Below are 16,712 nucleotides of genomic sequence, written 5' to 3' on the forward strand. Positions count from 1 at the left end.
TTTAGCTATGCTCTGGATCTGAAGTAATCTGTTCAATTACCCCTAGATTTTTTTTTCTTGCACATTTGAGGGTGGGATATTCCAAAGCATTTAATGTTTGGCTTAATTCTACTCTCATTGACTTCAGTGGGAGCAGAGTTAGGCCAACACTGAGTGCTCTTGAATATCCCACCCTTTTTTTGACCAGTCTTGGTAAATTCAAGTGTATGCATTGTGACTGTACAGTAATATTAATAAAATGTTTTTAATTGTCTAAAACTGATTGCATTTCTAATTTTTTTTCTGAGGGGTATCTTACTTGCCTTGGACATACAGTGCACAATGGATTTTCTTTAGATATGTATTTCTGCATATCAAGAATATCCTTGTTTTCCTATCTTATTAGCCTTATTAAAAGTGATAGGATTTCCCAAAACCAGGAGAAAAGGTGGGGGATGAAGAAAAATCCAAACAAGTTCCCATTTAAATATATTAGTTGGTTTTTCTTAAATTGCTTTCTTATCCTTCTTCTAATGTTCTTTAATATTAAAAAATTACAATTCTTAAGAGTACTAAAAATAAAATTCTTCCGGACCCATGGAACTGCTGTAAATGTCATAGAAAACTGGTCCAGCTTCTTAAACTCAAAGGAAATCTCAAAGTATACTGTATTGTTTCTAAGCCACTGCCAAAATATCTTAAACAGAGAATATTCTTCCACTTAAACGTTACTTTGCTGACAAATCATCACCAGAAGTTGTCTAAATATTTTATTTGTCACCAGCTGACATCCAACACATTGCATCATAAAACACTAGTGATAATAGTTAAAGCCTCGACGTCAGACAAAAATACCGTCACTCTTGTCAGGAAAGAACTTCAGAGTTACAAAAAGTTACCATTTTGTTAGAAAAGGAAATAAGATATGTTGGAAAACGTCTGTATGCAGGACTTCATACTGATCCCATTAAAACTAATGAATGCTCTGACGCTAACTTCAGTGGGAGTGCTTCCTCCACATCCCAGCTTGCTATAGCTGAACAATCACATGGATGTTCCCAACTTGTGATCCAGAATCTAAGATTGCTTGTTTGGTTGATTTTTTTGTTTTTGTTTTTTGCAAGGGGGGAGAGAGAGGAATCTCCAGCTCTTAGAGCAATGAGAAAAATCCTCAAATTTTGAACCAAACAAACCAATGTAATGCTGTCTGCTTGAGTTTGCAGATAGCCTGAAATAATAGCTCTAAAGTGTGTAACTTGCCCTTATTCATCTCATTGGGGTGCTAATGCCAGAGCCTAATGATTATATTTTAAATGGCAACATTAACTACTTAATTGCTGATCAGAATATGCAAAAAAGAAGAGAGTCTTGGAATCTCATTTTGATGTCTCAGATTGCATGGGGCATATTTGTTTGAGTGGAGCATTTGATTTGGGACAGAGCTGAACTTTCATCTTTTTTTTTTTTTTCAGTTTGAACCCTTTCTTTTCTCCCCTTCTATTTTTGACTTTCTCATACAATCTTGAACTGATAGAAATTATAGGCTATTCTGGCAGGGACCATGTATTTACTATTCTCTAGTGGGGGGGAGGGGGGAGGTTTGTCATTAAAAAAATAGTTAATTTTTTTTCTTGAGAGAATTCATGACTAAGTCACTCCAGAGTTATATATTTTCTCATATGCAATTTCTGGTTATGATTTTCTTGTTCCTTGAAATTTTTTCTAAATTTTTCAGAAAGCAATTTAAATTCTAACTTGACAACTAGTGAAGGCTATGGTTCTGGTGTCATTTAATTTAAGGATTAAATTAATTCCCAGTTAAAGATACACAAATCCCTACACGATAAAGAAGAGCTACTGGAAAATGCCCTCAAGTCCTAAAAACACACAAACTAAAGGATTATAAATCTTAAACAAAGATTCTATCAGTGATGAATCTGCCATTTCACTTGTCTGCTGATCTAGCACAATTATGGGAAAACTAACAGAAGGGACCTAAGTGAACAGACAAACTGGGGCCATTTATTATTTAAGTGAAATTTACAGGCACGAAACTCAATCTTTGCTTTTCTGTCATTGAGTGTCAGTGCTGAAATGACATTCTGATGACCTTTACTTCAATTTAAGAATAATTATCAAACTATCAAAGGTTGTCTTCATGATCAAAATAATATATTCTGTAACACAATGTATTTTTCTATTGTGTAGGGTTTGGGACTTGTGATAAAGGTTAATGGCATCTAATGTTTAAAACTAATATACTTTGACAGGGCGTTGTGGATCTTGAGAGTCCCTCATTACATGACCATACATACAGCAGTAATCAGGTATATTTTATTCTTACCAACTTGGTGGGGGAAAGCTACTTTTCACTAGTTCCTTGCACCTAAAGAGACAGCATTCTTTTTAGCTGCCAAAGTATTTAGAAGGCTTTATGCAGTTGTCAGCTCAAAGTTATCAGATGGATGATTCCAAAACAAAACCTGACAAGATTAAAGTGTGGTGCTGGTTTTAACTCCTTCCCTCCTAAAACATACCTGTGTAAAGACTACCCAAAGATCTGGAATAGACTAAATGTGATCAAATATCCACTCCCTTTAGTCGTGCTAAATCCTAAATTTGCCCTCATTTTCACCTCTTGGCCTGGCCTTATCAGTGGTATCTTGTCACCACCAAGATTAGTAGTATTTAGTGGACTGGGCTAATAGCTTTATTCTTGCTGAACTAGGCAAAGGGGGTTAGCCTTTAGCCTTATTGTGCAAGTAACTGCTATGCTTTTTGTCTAGTTCCTTTAGAGGAATTTTGTTTTCATATGCATTTGGATGCTTATTGCCATGATTTTGTTTTGATATTCTAAGCAAGAGAGATGCATGTGTAGAAACAGTGTGACATCCTGTTCTCCAGAATGGAGTTTCTCTACAGACAGTGTTGAGTTTGAACATGCCAGAGCTTCTCCTGTAGTGAAGATCAGAGAGGGTACTCTTATTTTTAAAATGCAAAGGCCCAATACTCCTACCACTGAATGCAATAGGACTGTGGTTCTCAACCTTTTCTATATGATGTTCCCATATGCCAAAAGAAACGTGTGTGCATGAACAGACAGACACACAATATGTTCATAACCCTAAGGCTGAGCAGCCATGCAAAAGAAGATTTGCCACTGATTTCAGTAGGAGCAGAACCAGGCTGAAACTGATTAAGGGTATGAGGTGGAAGCCTGGTTTTTTTTACTGTGTTGCAGTGCAGAATGATGGGTTTGGGCTATACATAGAAAGTGCACAATGGTTAGTAAGGAGCTAAAATAAGAGCAATATTACCATGTATTCTGTTACTCTCATTTTTATTGTAAATATTTATATTAAACTGAACCCTGTAGGCACTACTATATTGAGATCTGTACCCTATTGAGCTGGGTGCTACACAAACAGAAAAGAGAAAAACCCTCCCCTTCATAAAGGGAGGGCATGGGGATAAAATATTACAAGTGAATGAGTATGATGACGAACTGGCACAGCTTTGTAAGTTACATGTAGGGCAGTTTGTGTGTATTTAATTGGGGTAGAGGAAGGAAGTAATGGAGTAGGAAAGAAAAGAATATAAAGGAAACCTGCTGGTTAAAATTCCAATTCAACATGTGAGTGGCCAGAGGTATTTCTGCAGGGAACAGAATGTTAAAGTAGAGCAAGACTCTCCATAGGACTAGATTGAGTGGGCCCTCCTCACTGTGACATGCAGGTATACCTATGCTATTACAAGCTGTGTCTGACTTGCTCCACATCCAAAGAGGTCTCATGCTCTTAAAAAATGTACAAAGCAATTTTAAAAAAACATGTTGAAGGTATCAGGTAACTTCTGAATCAGATGTAATGATTTTTAAAGTCATCCTCTGGACCGCAAGTTACTCCTTTAGACTTCCCGCAATGGAAGGTCAGGCACAGCCACCCATAACTACATCACAAAATGCATAAGCATTACTTGCTTACAAAATCAGATATAACAATACAAAAGTGTCACAGCACACAATTACTGAAAAATTGCTTACTTTCTCATTTTTACCATATTATAATACAGGGGTCGGCAACCTTTCAGAAGTGGTGTGCCGAGTCTTCATTTATTCACTGTGATTTAAGATTTTGCATGCCAGTAATACAATTTTAAAGTTTTTAGAAGGTCTCTCTCTATAAGTCTATAATATATAACTAAACTATTGTTGTATGTAAAGTAAATAAGGTTTTTAAAATGTTTAAGAAGCTTCATTTAAAATTAAATTAAAATGCAGAGCCCCCCGGACCCATGGCCAGGACCCAGGCAGCGTGAGTGCCACTGAAAATCAGCTCGCATGCCAGAAGTTGCCTACCTCTGTTATAATAAATTGGAATATAAATATTATACTTACATTTCAGTATATAGTATATAGAGCAGTATAAACAAGCCATTTTCTGTATGAAATTGTAGTTTGTACTGACTTTGCTAGAGCTTTTTATGTAGCCTGTTGTAAAACTAGGCAAATATCTAGATGAGTTGATGTATCCCTGGAAGACCTCTCAATACTCCCAGGGGTATGCATAACCCTGGTTGAGAAGCACTGGATTAGGGCACTCTTCTGTACTGTGGGAGACTTAAGTTCAAATCCTTGCACCATATAAGGCAGAGGAGATAATTTAACCTAGGTCTTCCACATCCCAAGCAAGCATCCTAACTACTTGGCTTAATGGTGGGGGTGTGAATCTATCCCATCATGTTCTTTGCTTTTATGTTTAAAAAGTGCCTGGGGAAAGAAATTCATTTCAGGTCAAAGAAAATGTGTAGACCTGACATAACATTTGAGACTACCATGTTAAAGTCCTGGGTTCTGTTCTGATGATGCCTGCAGTGATCTTGTGTAACCCATTAACTTACATGTTAAAATAAAGTGGTAGCTCATATGTGTCTGCCCTCTAGGTTTGGGGTTCATGGCCTTGCTCAACAACAAGGCTGATGAGGTGCAGAGAAATATATATCACACTTAGCAAAGGCAAGATTGGAACTTTTTTTCCTACACCACAGGAAATGTTGCTTTCCCCCAATCCATAAGGCTTTTGGTGGCTCACTCACCTCCTCCCCAACCAGCCTGGTTTTATTGATGCTGGAACATGGAATTCTTATACCAATAATCCATGTAAATGCAGGGATAGCAAATGTATTGTCACATTTTTCCCTCCTGAAGGATTGTAATAAATTGTATATATCTTATCTGCTGGATATGCCTCTTATCCTAGCTTGCTTAAAAAACTAATTCTGTAATATAATATTGCAGTATTGTAATTCACACTAAATCAAATATTACTCTTATTTTAAAATACTATATAACTTCCTCTTTTAAATAAACACACACAAAGATGCATTTGATATGTATAATACAAATACATCTTTCTTCAGGAGCACATGGTCCAGTGATTTACTTATTTCTTACTAATGTTCATCTGTACACAGTTAACCTTTATAGGAACTTTTTTCCCCTTCATGCATTTCTGTTAGTAGCCCTTTAAAAATTTTGGAGAGCTAACTAACCATCTCTCAAGGAGAGCAATTTTGTAACTAGTAGCTGCTGGATGTTTTTTTTTTTTTTTCTCAGCTGGTAAGTACCTGTTGTGTTTTTCTTAGCTTGCTTTCTTGCTGTTGATGAGGTAGTGTATTCTCATAATATGACAAAGTGTCTGAGTCAAAAAATCAAGAAAGTTTATATTGGAAGTTAAATACTGCTTTTGATGAGCATATTGTTGAATTTTGCTTTAGTCTTTTTTTCAAATGTGCACGTGTCTTGCATTTTAGTCAGAGTTGTGTTAAGGTATAGTATTGTGTAATATTAAGGGCTCTTTCCGAAGTATATTAAGTCAATGGATGATATATTGTCATACACTATATGGGCTCAGATCCCTCTATACATAATGGCATGAGTGAAATTGGAAAGGTTTTAGTTAACTCGTTTTTTTTCCTGTCGTAGTTCATCCCTTCAAGGAACTTTAATAATATTAGATTTAAGTGTATGAGTAAGAGCTTAAATAATGTTAGCTATTTTTTTGGATTATATTTACATCCTGACTCAAAACTCATATGTAAAATTTCAGTTTAGGATGAATAAAACACAGAAAATGTTTTATAATGGAAACAGCCACTGCTTCTTTAAAGTTGCAAAGGCAATGGGTACTAGCATTAAAGGACTTCTTTGTGTATACTTTGTTTGAGATTTAAAAGTGTGAATGCAAAGTTTGTGTGCCAACTAGTTAATTGATTTGGGTTTAAATGGATTTTACAGCACTCTTTCAGTGTGTCTACATTTACTGAATAGTTTGTAAAAATGTTAATGGGGCATGCTTTAAACCTTTTGAACTCTTCGTAATTAGATCTGTCTTTAAAACAGTTTGATTCTGCAGTAGGGGATATTCCCTGATTCCAGGTATGCTCTTTTCCTTAAAATCCCATTGTTACTATTACTATATGCAGTAATGATGATGTGAAAACAAAACCTAGTTCCTTTGCCACCCAATGCAGCAGCTGGTAACATAGGCCTGGTCTACACTACGACTTTAATTCGGATTTAGCTGCGTTAATCCGAATTAACCCTTCACCCATCCACACTACAGAGCCAGTTAATTCGAATTAAAGGGCCCTTTAAATCGATTTCTGTACTCCACCTCGACGAACGGAGTAGAGCCTAAATCGATTTTGTTAATTCGAATTAGGGTTAGTGTGGACGCACACCACCGAATTACTGTGTTTAAGTTAATGGGGTAGTGTGGCCGCACACCACCGAATTAATGTGGTTAAAAACCGAATTAAGGTGCTTAGTGTGGCCGCGCACAATCGAATTTATACAACCTGTTTCCCAAATTCGAATTATCTAAATTCGGATTAATCCCGTAGTGTAGACATACCCTAACATTGGCCCTGATTCTACAATCCCTTATTCATGTGAGCAATCATGACTCACATAAAATGACCTATAGAAGACAATACATGTACTGTACTTAAATGAAGAACTACGGGATTGGACTTGTCCTGATCCCAGAGATACACTGTAATCATGTGACTGCAGCACAAAGAAGGAAATAAATAGCAATGCTCGTTTCAATTCCATTAGAAATTTAGGGGAAAGGAGAACATTAATGTTTCTCAAATGAAAAGTGAGAAATTTTATTTTCTAATCTGTATACAAGTTTTTACAAAGGAGAGAAAAAAATTTAAAAATTAAATTGATATTGTTCCAATAAATCTAATTTAATGCAATGGAATGTCTTATACCCTAATTCTGCAAGCAGTTATTCAAGCACATAACTTTAGGGACAAGAGTAGTCCCACTGATTTCAACTGAAATATTCACATACATAAAGTTAAGCACATGCATAAATCTTTGCAGAATCAGGGCTGTACTCAAAATAAGATGGCAGTTAATTCTTTTCATACATCTAGAAACTGTACAAAATATTTATAAGACAAACAGCAATACTCCAACACTACAAGTGAGAAACTAGAGAACAACTAGGAAGAGATATTTTGAATTTGGAAGTTTGCGGGGGAGGGGTGTAATAATCCTTTCAAAACCCTGCCTACATGTCAAAGTCTGTGATAGGAAGCAGATTTTAAAAGCTTCGTCTAGAAAGGTGAACTTGGCATAATGTTGTTAAAATGGCTTATGAAAGCAATTAGCAAGACTAAGCAGGAACTTAGTCACCCTGCGTCTGAACACAAAATAAACTAGAGGATGTTCTGCTCTAAATCCAAACTTTATAGTTGATTTGTAATAAGCTATGCTAAAATCCCAGCTTCAAACCCACTACATTTTAGAAAAGTTTAGAATAGGATTTGAATTTTGTAGTTCAAACCCTTCTTAAATTTTCTCTTCTGCACATTTTGCATGCATCTAAGGTCCTTCTATAGCTAAACCTCAGCCTTTGTTGTTGTTGTTTAAAATTCTCTAATACACACCTTAATTCACTGTTAAATCATATTTTATTATTCATGCTTTGGCACCTTTCCCTGATTAATGGCAGGGCTCTTTTCTGATTACTTAGGGAGCAGAACTTGTAGCAGCTTGCAGGCAGAATCCCAGATGATATAGTGGACAATGGATATGAGTTTCTCATTTTACACATCTCACCAAAAAAAATCTAATTTAGAGAGGTGTTGGGGGCGTGTATATTTTTCCCATAATCAGGCATATATTTTCATCTTCCAGCACAACATAATATAGCATTTGTGCTGAACACAGTGCAATGGTAACAGTGACATTAATGGTCTTAATACAGATGTTACTCCAGCCAGAGTGAGTTTGGGGACCACACAAAGCTCTGCAACTTAAAATTCTAAAAACTGCTCTAAGGACTTTTGTTCCTGTAAGCCTCCCAAAAAGAAAACAAACCTTCCATGTTTGTTGCCATTTGCATCTCCCCACTATTTTTCACATGACAGCAAGAAGATGATTCTCACATGAGCTTTAGATCTGTTTTTTGGTTTATATGATTTTTGCTAGTAAACACATTAGAGGCCATTTTTTGTCTCTTCATTTACATGGTCCTCAGAGGCTGAGTATGTTCATTATAAAGCTGAATTCCTTCCTTCCTCGTCATCTTCAGAATCAGAGTCGTCATTGTAGAAATGAATTGTGGCTTGTACTGGAAAACTGGCCAGAACCTTCTTTCCAATGTTGTGTAGGAACTTCTGAGATTTAGATTTGGGCAAATAAAGTCTAGTAAAACAAAACAAAACCACTTATAAAAACCATGTAAAACTACACCTCTACCTCGATATAACGCTGTCCTCAGGAGCCAAAAAATCTTACCGCATTATAGGTGAAACCGCGTTATATCGTTATATCACGTTATATTGCTTTGATCCGCAGGAGTGCGCAGCCCCCCCCCCCGGAGCACTGCTTTACCATGTTATATCCAAATTCATATGATATCGGGTCGCGTTATATCGGGGTAGAGGTGTATTAGAATCCTTCCAGACTAACTGACTCAAGGCTTGTGTCTGAAGGCTACATTTCTTCCCTTCCTTGTGGAAGGGAGGCTCCTCTGAATCCTTGATGGCTTCTCTCTCCTCTTCATCTCTCCATGTTTTAAACCATCCTTCTATCTAAAGGCCTCATTGAAGTAGTCCCATCTGTTCCCTGGTCAGTACTATTGGTTTTGGCAGTGACAGTTTATCCCCAGTTACTTTTTTTCTTTTTTGGGGGGGGGGAGGGGGGGGGAGAGGCCAAATATTGGGTTGGCCAGAGGTCTCTATTTGACAAAGTGCTGCTCCTGAGAACATGAGCAAATGTGATTTTTCTAGAACTGTGCAGACTTGGTAGTCAGAGAGAGGATGTGTTTGTTTGTTAATGGTGGTGGGGAGTTTGAGGAAGGGTGCTGGAAGGCTGGTTTAAGGCTGTGATCTGTTTTTGTGTGGGGTGGTTCTAGTGGTGAGATGTGTCTCTCTGGGTAGAGGAGGAGAAGGTATGTACTATTAGATACCTTGATTTTAAATTTCCTTTTTTGAGGGGATGTTAATTATGAAACCTTAACTCACAGTGGGGTAAGTCTGGTCTGTCAGGATGACATTGGCTCTTTCTATGGCTTTCTAATGTCATGATTTAGCATGTTGCTTCAGATCCTGCTTACCTTGTGTGTCTTCTCAGGTGAATTACACAGTTTAACACTTTGTCACGGAGGAAATTTATTACTGAAGAACAAAAATACGAATTTCACTTTTCCTGGATCAACTTATAGGATTCATCTCACCTCACTGGATGCTGAAACCCCAAAGCTCCTTTTGAGCTAAAATTTCTCTGATCACCGTCCAGTTCAATCTGTAAAGACACATATGTGTGATTTAGAAACAGCTATAAAAATTATCTAAGATTTTACAATTTTCTTGTAATGGCAAGAAAATGCATACTATATATTAATTAAATCTCAGGTATTATAATATCAGACATCTGTGGAGTATAATTCCACTGAGTTAAATTTTCAAACTACTGTACTTAAAACTTCCCATCTAAATGAATAATTCAGTATTTCAGGCTTTTGTTTTAAAGGGAACATTCTTTTTTAAATGATTACTATTATTATTACTTTGCTAATGTAGCACCTAATGGGCCCGGTCCATTGTGCTAGGTGCTGAACAAACACACCAAGACATTTCTTTTGTGTTGGTTGGGTTCAGCTGGCAGCAATAACCTCTAAAATGGAGGACTCGAGCCACACCACAATTTGTGCTCCTATCCAATGCAGATACTGCAGTGGAATACTAGGAGATGCTACACTATTAGAGGTACTGTGAATGAGTTATTAAACTGAAGTCCCTTTTACCCTGGTCCTAGAGAGGGAGCTGCTGAGTGAAATCAAAGATCCCATGGTACTTTTCAAAATGAGGAGGGTACCACAGAAGTTAGAGATGAAAAAAGATTTTTTGGATCATCTAGTCTGTATCCCTGTCCATAGAGGATAGTCTATGGATAGCTATTGCTGAACTTACCTACACAGGTTCTGATACTGCAGTGACTAACTTGGTACTGCAGAGCTGTGATGGGTTGTACTGGGGAAGCCCTGCTGCTTTTCTGCACCCCACCCCAGGAAAAAGCAAGGTGCAAGGAAAAGAACCTTAAAAGTGGTCCTCCACCACTGCCTAGAGAGGCCTTACTGGAGTGGCCATCTTGAAAACTAGAGAGACCTGGTTCTCCAAGGGCTAGAGACAGCCAGTCAGAGCCCAGCAGGCTCAGATAAAAGGAGCTGCAGGAGCTTAGCATATCAGTTCCTGGCTTGGACCAAAGGAGGGAAGAAGTGGGCTCATCTCTGGCCAAAGGAGAATGACAAGTAGCTAGAGGTTATTTCTGGCTGAATTTACACTGAGATTGCAGAGGGAGAAGAACCTGGGGATGTTGATCCTGAGATAGGGCTGGAAATAAAGGTGGTGAGAAGTGTGTGGCTGCTGTGTGTAGGGTGCCTGGGCTGGGTTCCTCTAGTGGCCTAGATAAAGTGGTCTAAATCCCAAGAAGGGGACAGGCCTTGTTTAGGAGCTAAAATACAGGACTGAATTTAAAGGGCCCAGAGGCAGGGCTGAAGGCCCTAGTGAGGGGAAATAGACTGTTTAATTATCGGACTTTTTAATATGTCAGAAAGGATTTATTTGGACACTGTGACTTGACTGGAGGGTCAAGACACTGAAGACCCTCCAAGAGTGGCTGGCAGCCTGCTCGGGACACCAGAAGCAAGAAAAGGACTGTAGTACCACACCCAGCTGCTCAGCAGGTGAGTGTCCCTTTACAAAAGCACTCTGAGGGCACTATGAAAGATTAAAGTCAGTGAACCAAAATGTAGATAAAAACTTTGCTTTGAATTTGTATTTGAAAGCCCCTATACAGCTCACAATTCCATCCTGGGCCAATAAGTCTCCTTCCCTATTTTACCCCTTATACCTGTGTGACCTCAAGGCCAAGTGTTGTACAAAGAAAATCAAGATTTACTGCAGATTTCATCAATACGTAATTGCTGTTGAGAAATATGACACTCCTTCCATAACAAGGCAGAATGCCTTCTCCGTACTGAAAACCTGTGACCTAAAACTTAATCTGGATCTTATTAAAAGGATGGCCGGGCTTTAAGATGGTGTCCCGTTTGATGGAGACTTTGAAAGGGATCTTGTTATGCTGGCTAAACACGCAAAAGAGCATATTTGTACTAATTTGCTGGGGGCTCTGAAAAACAAGATATGTCTGCATGCATGGGGGTTTAATCTGCATCTTTTTGCTGCACATCAGGGAATGCACAGTACGCAAGCTACAGTAGTAGCATGCACATGGAATGGTATGCCCTCTGTCAATGCACATGGAATGCTATGCCCTCTGTCAGTGTGCATCATTGTGTTCACATGGCAGTGACTTGCTGAGAACTAAAGGCATGGCATTCTTGGAGGGTAACCCATGCTCCTTTGCTTTGCTGCTGAGAAAAGTCCATTGTGGGTTTTTTCTTGCTGCGCATTGTGGGATGCATAGCAGAAGCCAGGGAGTTCAACTTTAATAAAGGAAAAATCCCACGATTCATCTGTCTTCGCCCTGTTCTTACTTTATGTGCAGGCCAATGCCTTTTTAGAATTGCTGTCAGCCCGCTCTGTCCCAACAATGCTCCATGCCACTATGCTGGCAACCTCAAATATGCAGAGGCTGCTTGATGTGTATTTCAGCACTCAACACTGAATGAATCAGTGTTGGACTTCACCAGCTGCACCACAGAGCAGACAATGTGGTGGCAGCAGCTCTTCCAGCAACAGAAGAATCTTCAGCAGCAACGGAACCAGGATGCGGATGAGGAAGACACCAAGCAACTGATAGTAGAGGACTGTGACGTTGCAGTCTATATGATTTTATAAAAATATGCTAATGAGTGAATATAATATAACTGGAATATGCTTCATGCAAAAGGTCTCTTGTAAAGTATTATTACAAAGTTTATAATCTACTGAGTGTGGTCATTCTATTTGTATAAATGTACCACTCTTGTATCTGAAACTAGAAATATGAAATATAACTCTGAGGGCCTATTGTAATTATGCAAAGTGTGGGCCATTAATGGTTGTTTGGAATCTTGATGGCTCCCATCAACCAGGACAATTGACTGTGGATGGCTCTGTTTGCAGGCAAGCCATCCTGTGAGTCAGGCTGGGAGGAATGAAGGCTTGGGGTCTTACAGTGACATGTGATCATGTCACCTGAACTGGAATCCATCTTTAACCTGGTGCTTTTCCATTGAGAAGTGGGGGGGTGGGAACCCAGAGGGACAAAGGATTCCCGCCTTATGCAAAAGATATATAAATGGGTAGAACAGAACAAGCCATTATGAAGAATCCCCTAGCTACCACCTGAGCTGGAACAAGAGCTGTACCAGGGGAAAGAATTGTGCCCAGGCCTGGAAGGTGTCCAGTCTGAGGAAAAAACTTACTGAAGCATCTCTAAGGGTGAGATTATCTGTATTCAGTTTGATTAGACATAGATTTGCATGTTTTATTTTATTTTGCTTGGTGACTTACTTTGTTCTGTATGTTACTACTTGGAACCATTTAAATCCTACTTTCTGTATTTAATAAAATCACTTTTTACTTATTAATTAACTCAGAGAATGTGTTAATACCTGGGTGGGCAAACAGCTGTGCATATCTCTATCAGTGTTATAGAGGGCGAACAATGAGTTTACCCTGCATAAGCTTTATACAGGGTAAAATGGATTTATTTGGGTTTAGACCCCATTGGGAGTTGGGCATCTGAGTGTTAAAGACAAGAACACTTCTGTTAGCTGCTTTCAGGTAAGCCTACAGCTGTTAGGGGACGTGATTCAGACTTGGGTCTGGGTTTGCAGCAGGCTAGTGAGTCTGTCTCAAACCAGGCAGGGCACTGAAGTCCTAAGCTGACGGGGCAGGAAGGCAGGGGCAGAGGTAGTCTTGGCACATCAGGTGGCAGCTCCCAAGGGGGGTTCTGTGATCACAAGGACCATTCCTGGAGCAGCTTCACAGTGTGCAGTCCTGCTTCTGGGCTCAGGAAACTAGCGTGGATTGGTAGGAAATGATTGTTCTGCAGACCTGGGATGACCAGCAGCGGTGAGAGAATTTCACGATGGGGAAGACAACCTTTCTGGAGATATGTGCTGCACTAGCCCTGGAGCTTCAGTGGCAGCGAACCAACATGCTTACCCAGGAGTATGGGGCACTGCAGGTAGCAATTGCCATCTGGACGCTGGCCACCCCCAAATGCTACTGCTCCATAGCAAACCAATTTTGGTGTGGGAAGATCGACCATTGCGGTCATTGTCATGCAGGTGTATGATGCCACGGAAAAGGTACTGTTGCACCATGTTAAAAAGCTTCGTAATTCTCAGGAGGTTATTGATGACTTTGCAAGCGTGAGTTTCCCAGACTGTATTTGGGCAATTGATGGGACCCATATGCCTATTAGCCCCATCGGGGCTCAAAATTCATAAACAGAAAAGAGTATTTCTCCATGGTGCTCCAAGGGCTTGTCAAAAACCGTGGCAGGCTTATGGACACAAATGCTGGGTTGTCTGCAAGAGTCCACATGATGCTAGGATATTTTGGAACTCTGCTCTATTAAAATTAATGGAGAAAGGACTGTTTGCCCCTGGCAACACTGTGGATTTTTATTGATGTGGACATTGCTTTGGTCATCCTGTGAGACTCAGCTTATCCTCTCCTTCCCTGGTTAATGAAGCCATTCACAGACCACTTGGACACAAGGAAGAAACTGTTTAACTACTGCCTCAGTAGCTGCAGAATGGTAGCTGAGTAGACATCTGAAAGGGAAATGGTGCTGTTGGAGAAGTCGATTGGAAGCTGCAGAAAAAAACATCCTGGAGATCACAGCAGCATGTTGTATTTTGCACTATATTTGTGAGAGTAAGAGCGGTGGGTGGGAGGCTGAGGTGCAGAGACTTGCTCAGCTGCTTCAGCACCCAACAAGGTGTCCAATACAGAATGCAAACAGCCAAGGGAAATGCTGTCAGGGCCGCCTATTGCTCTTATTTTGAGTCTCAGGCCTGAAACTGTAGCTGTAAATCCAGCTGTAAACCTGTGAAGGGTGTGGGATTAGTTTTGTTTCAGCATTGTTTATGGGTGTTGAAAGTGCAACGTTGTGGCAATACCTATTGCACCCTGCGTTGTTGCCTACATGTGTTTGTAAAACCTTATGAATTAGAGCAAACAACTATTTTCTGTGTAAAATGAACTGCTGGTTCCTTATTAATGTAATAATGAACTTTTAATTTCATAATCTGTTATGTAACAAACAGAAGTGAAGGCTCAACTGAAACGAAAATGACAAATGGCTTTTAATTATTAAACAACATATTAAAAACAAAACTGTTTCACTGAACCACCAGTGAAACAAAACAGTGCACTGCCAGGCACAACACAATGGGCTGGGGAGCTTAAAGTCACTGGTAAGTATAAATCTTGGCTCTGGCTTTTTTGGTTTGTGGGCTTTCTGGGATAGAGTGCCAAAGCTCAAAGATACCAGGGGCAATAGAGGGCTCAAAAGAGCTGGGGTCCATTTGCCACTGTTCTTGATGGTCTAGAAGGAGGAATGGCCTCTGGGAGAGGGGAGCCTGTATTGTCCAGGGCTGCATAACATGGCTGGGTGGTGGTTTGCAGTACTGCATTGCCTGCTGCCCTAACAGTAACATGTCCTGCAACAGAGCATTAAGGCTTTTTATTGCCTCCAGGAGCTCTTCGTCCCTGTATCTCTTTCCATACTGTTCTTTGCCACTGCAGTGATCTCCCTGGAAAGCTCCTTGTTGGATTCCTCTTAGTCTTCAGATACTGCCTCTACCTCTCTGCATTTTTTGGATTTTTTTGTTTCTGGGCTGCTGTAATAATGTCCATGAACATTTCATCACAAGTTCTCTGTTTTATGCCCCTCAGGTTTGCCAACCATTCTGCCATTGATAAGGACTTGAAACAAGTCCCCTGCTGGATTTTTTCCCCCCTTTTGTCCCTTGTCTTTAATGTAGGTGCTCCTGAGCTTTTCGCTGCCTATCTGGTCCTGTTTGGCATCCCAATTGTGCCGCCTCCTCATTGACATCTATCTAGCAATGTCCACAAAAAAGATTTTTATTACAGTGGCTGGTCACAAGAGCTTCCTGCACTAATACTTTGCCCCAGGTGGTGATGAGCTCCAAGGTCTTGGTTAGGCTCCAATCGGCTGCTCAAGGCATGGTGGAGGCTTCTGGAGTATTATTGCAGCTATTGTGGTAAACTGGAATCCAGGAGTGAATGGACAAAATCTGTCTGTGTGCCAGCATTTAAATGTGAGGGGACATGCAGTCAACTTCATCCCAGAGCAGGGGAGGGCACACAGGTAAACAGACATGTCAGCAATGGTTGCCTGCAAAGCACTGTGGGATAGCCGTTAAAAGACTACCAAAGCAGCGCATAGCATCATTGCATGCACATGAACAATACTAGACTAATTTGCTTTGCAGCAAAGGTAGTTGAGTTTGCAACAGGACTCCAGAGTTCATGATAAATGCAGAGTCCATGCACTACAATTAGTTGCGTTGTACATACGCAAGAGTTTTCAAAGTGGATTAACTCGAAAGTGGCAAATTAGTTGCCCCACCCCTGCGTAGACAAACCTCTAATATAATGTGGTGCATCTAACAAGTATTGGCAAACTTGTACTCTTTTCTTCTTCTTTAAAATCTATAAAGATGGCCTGAAATGTTTGTGTGTTTTTTCTGCTAGTTTTTGATATTAATAATCCAGGTCTATGGAATAATCCATGAAGATTAGAGAACTAAATGAAAATTTTTACTCTGGACTCCTGTTAAGCATTTTAAATGGAAAGGTGTCCGTAGCCTCTGTTTGTCAGAGGGTAGAGATGGATGGCAGGAGAGAGATCACTTGATCATTACCTGTTAGGTTCACTCCCTCTGGGGCACCTGGCACTGGCCACTGTTGGCAGACAGGATACTGTGCTGGATGGACCTTTGGTCTGACCTAGTATGGCCATTCTTATGTTCTTATGTTCACTATCTAAATTATTGAAGAAGATATTGAACAGAACCAGACCCAGAACTGATCCCTGCAGGACACCACTTAATATGCCCTTCCAGCTTGACTGTGAATGACTGATTCCTCTTTGGGAACGGTTTTCCAACCAGTTATGCACCCACCTTATAATCGCTCCATCTAGGTTGTATTTCCCTAGTTTA

Source organism: Terrapene carolina, unplaced genomic scaffold (assembly GCF_002925995.2).
Source record: "Terrapene carolina triunguis isolate 2854851 unplaced genomic scaffold, T_m_triunguis-2.0 Scaffold31, whole genome shotgun sequence".
Taxonomy (NCBI): domain Eukaryota; kingdom Metazoa; phylum Chordata; order Testudines; family Emydidae; genus Terrapene; species Terrapene triunguis.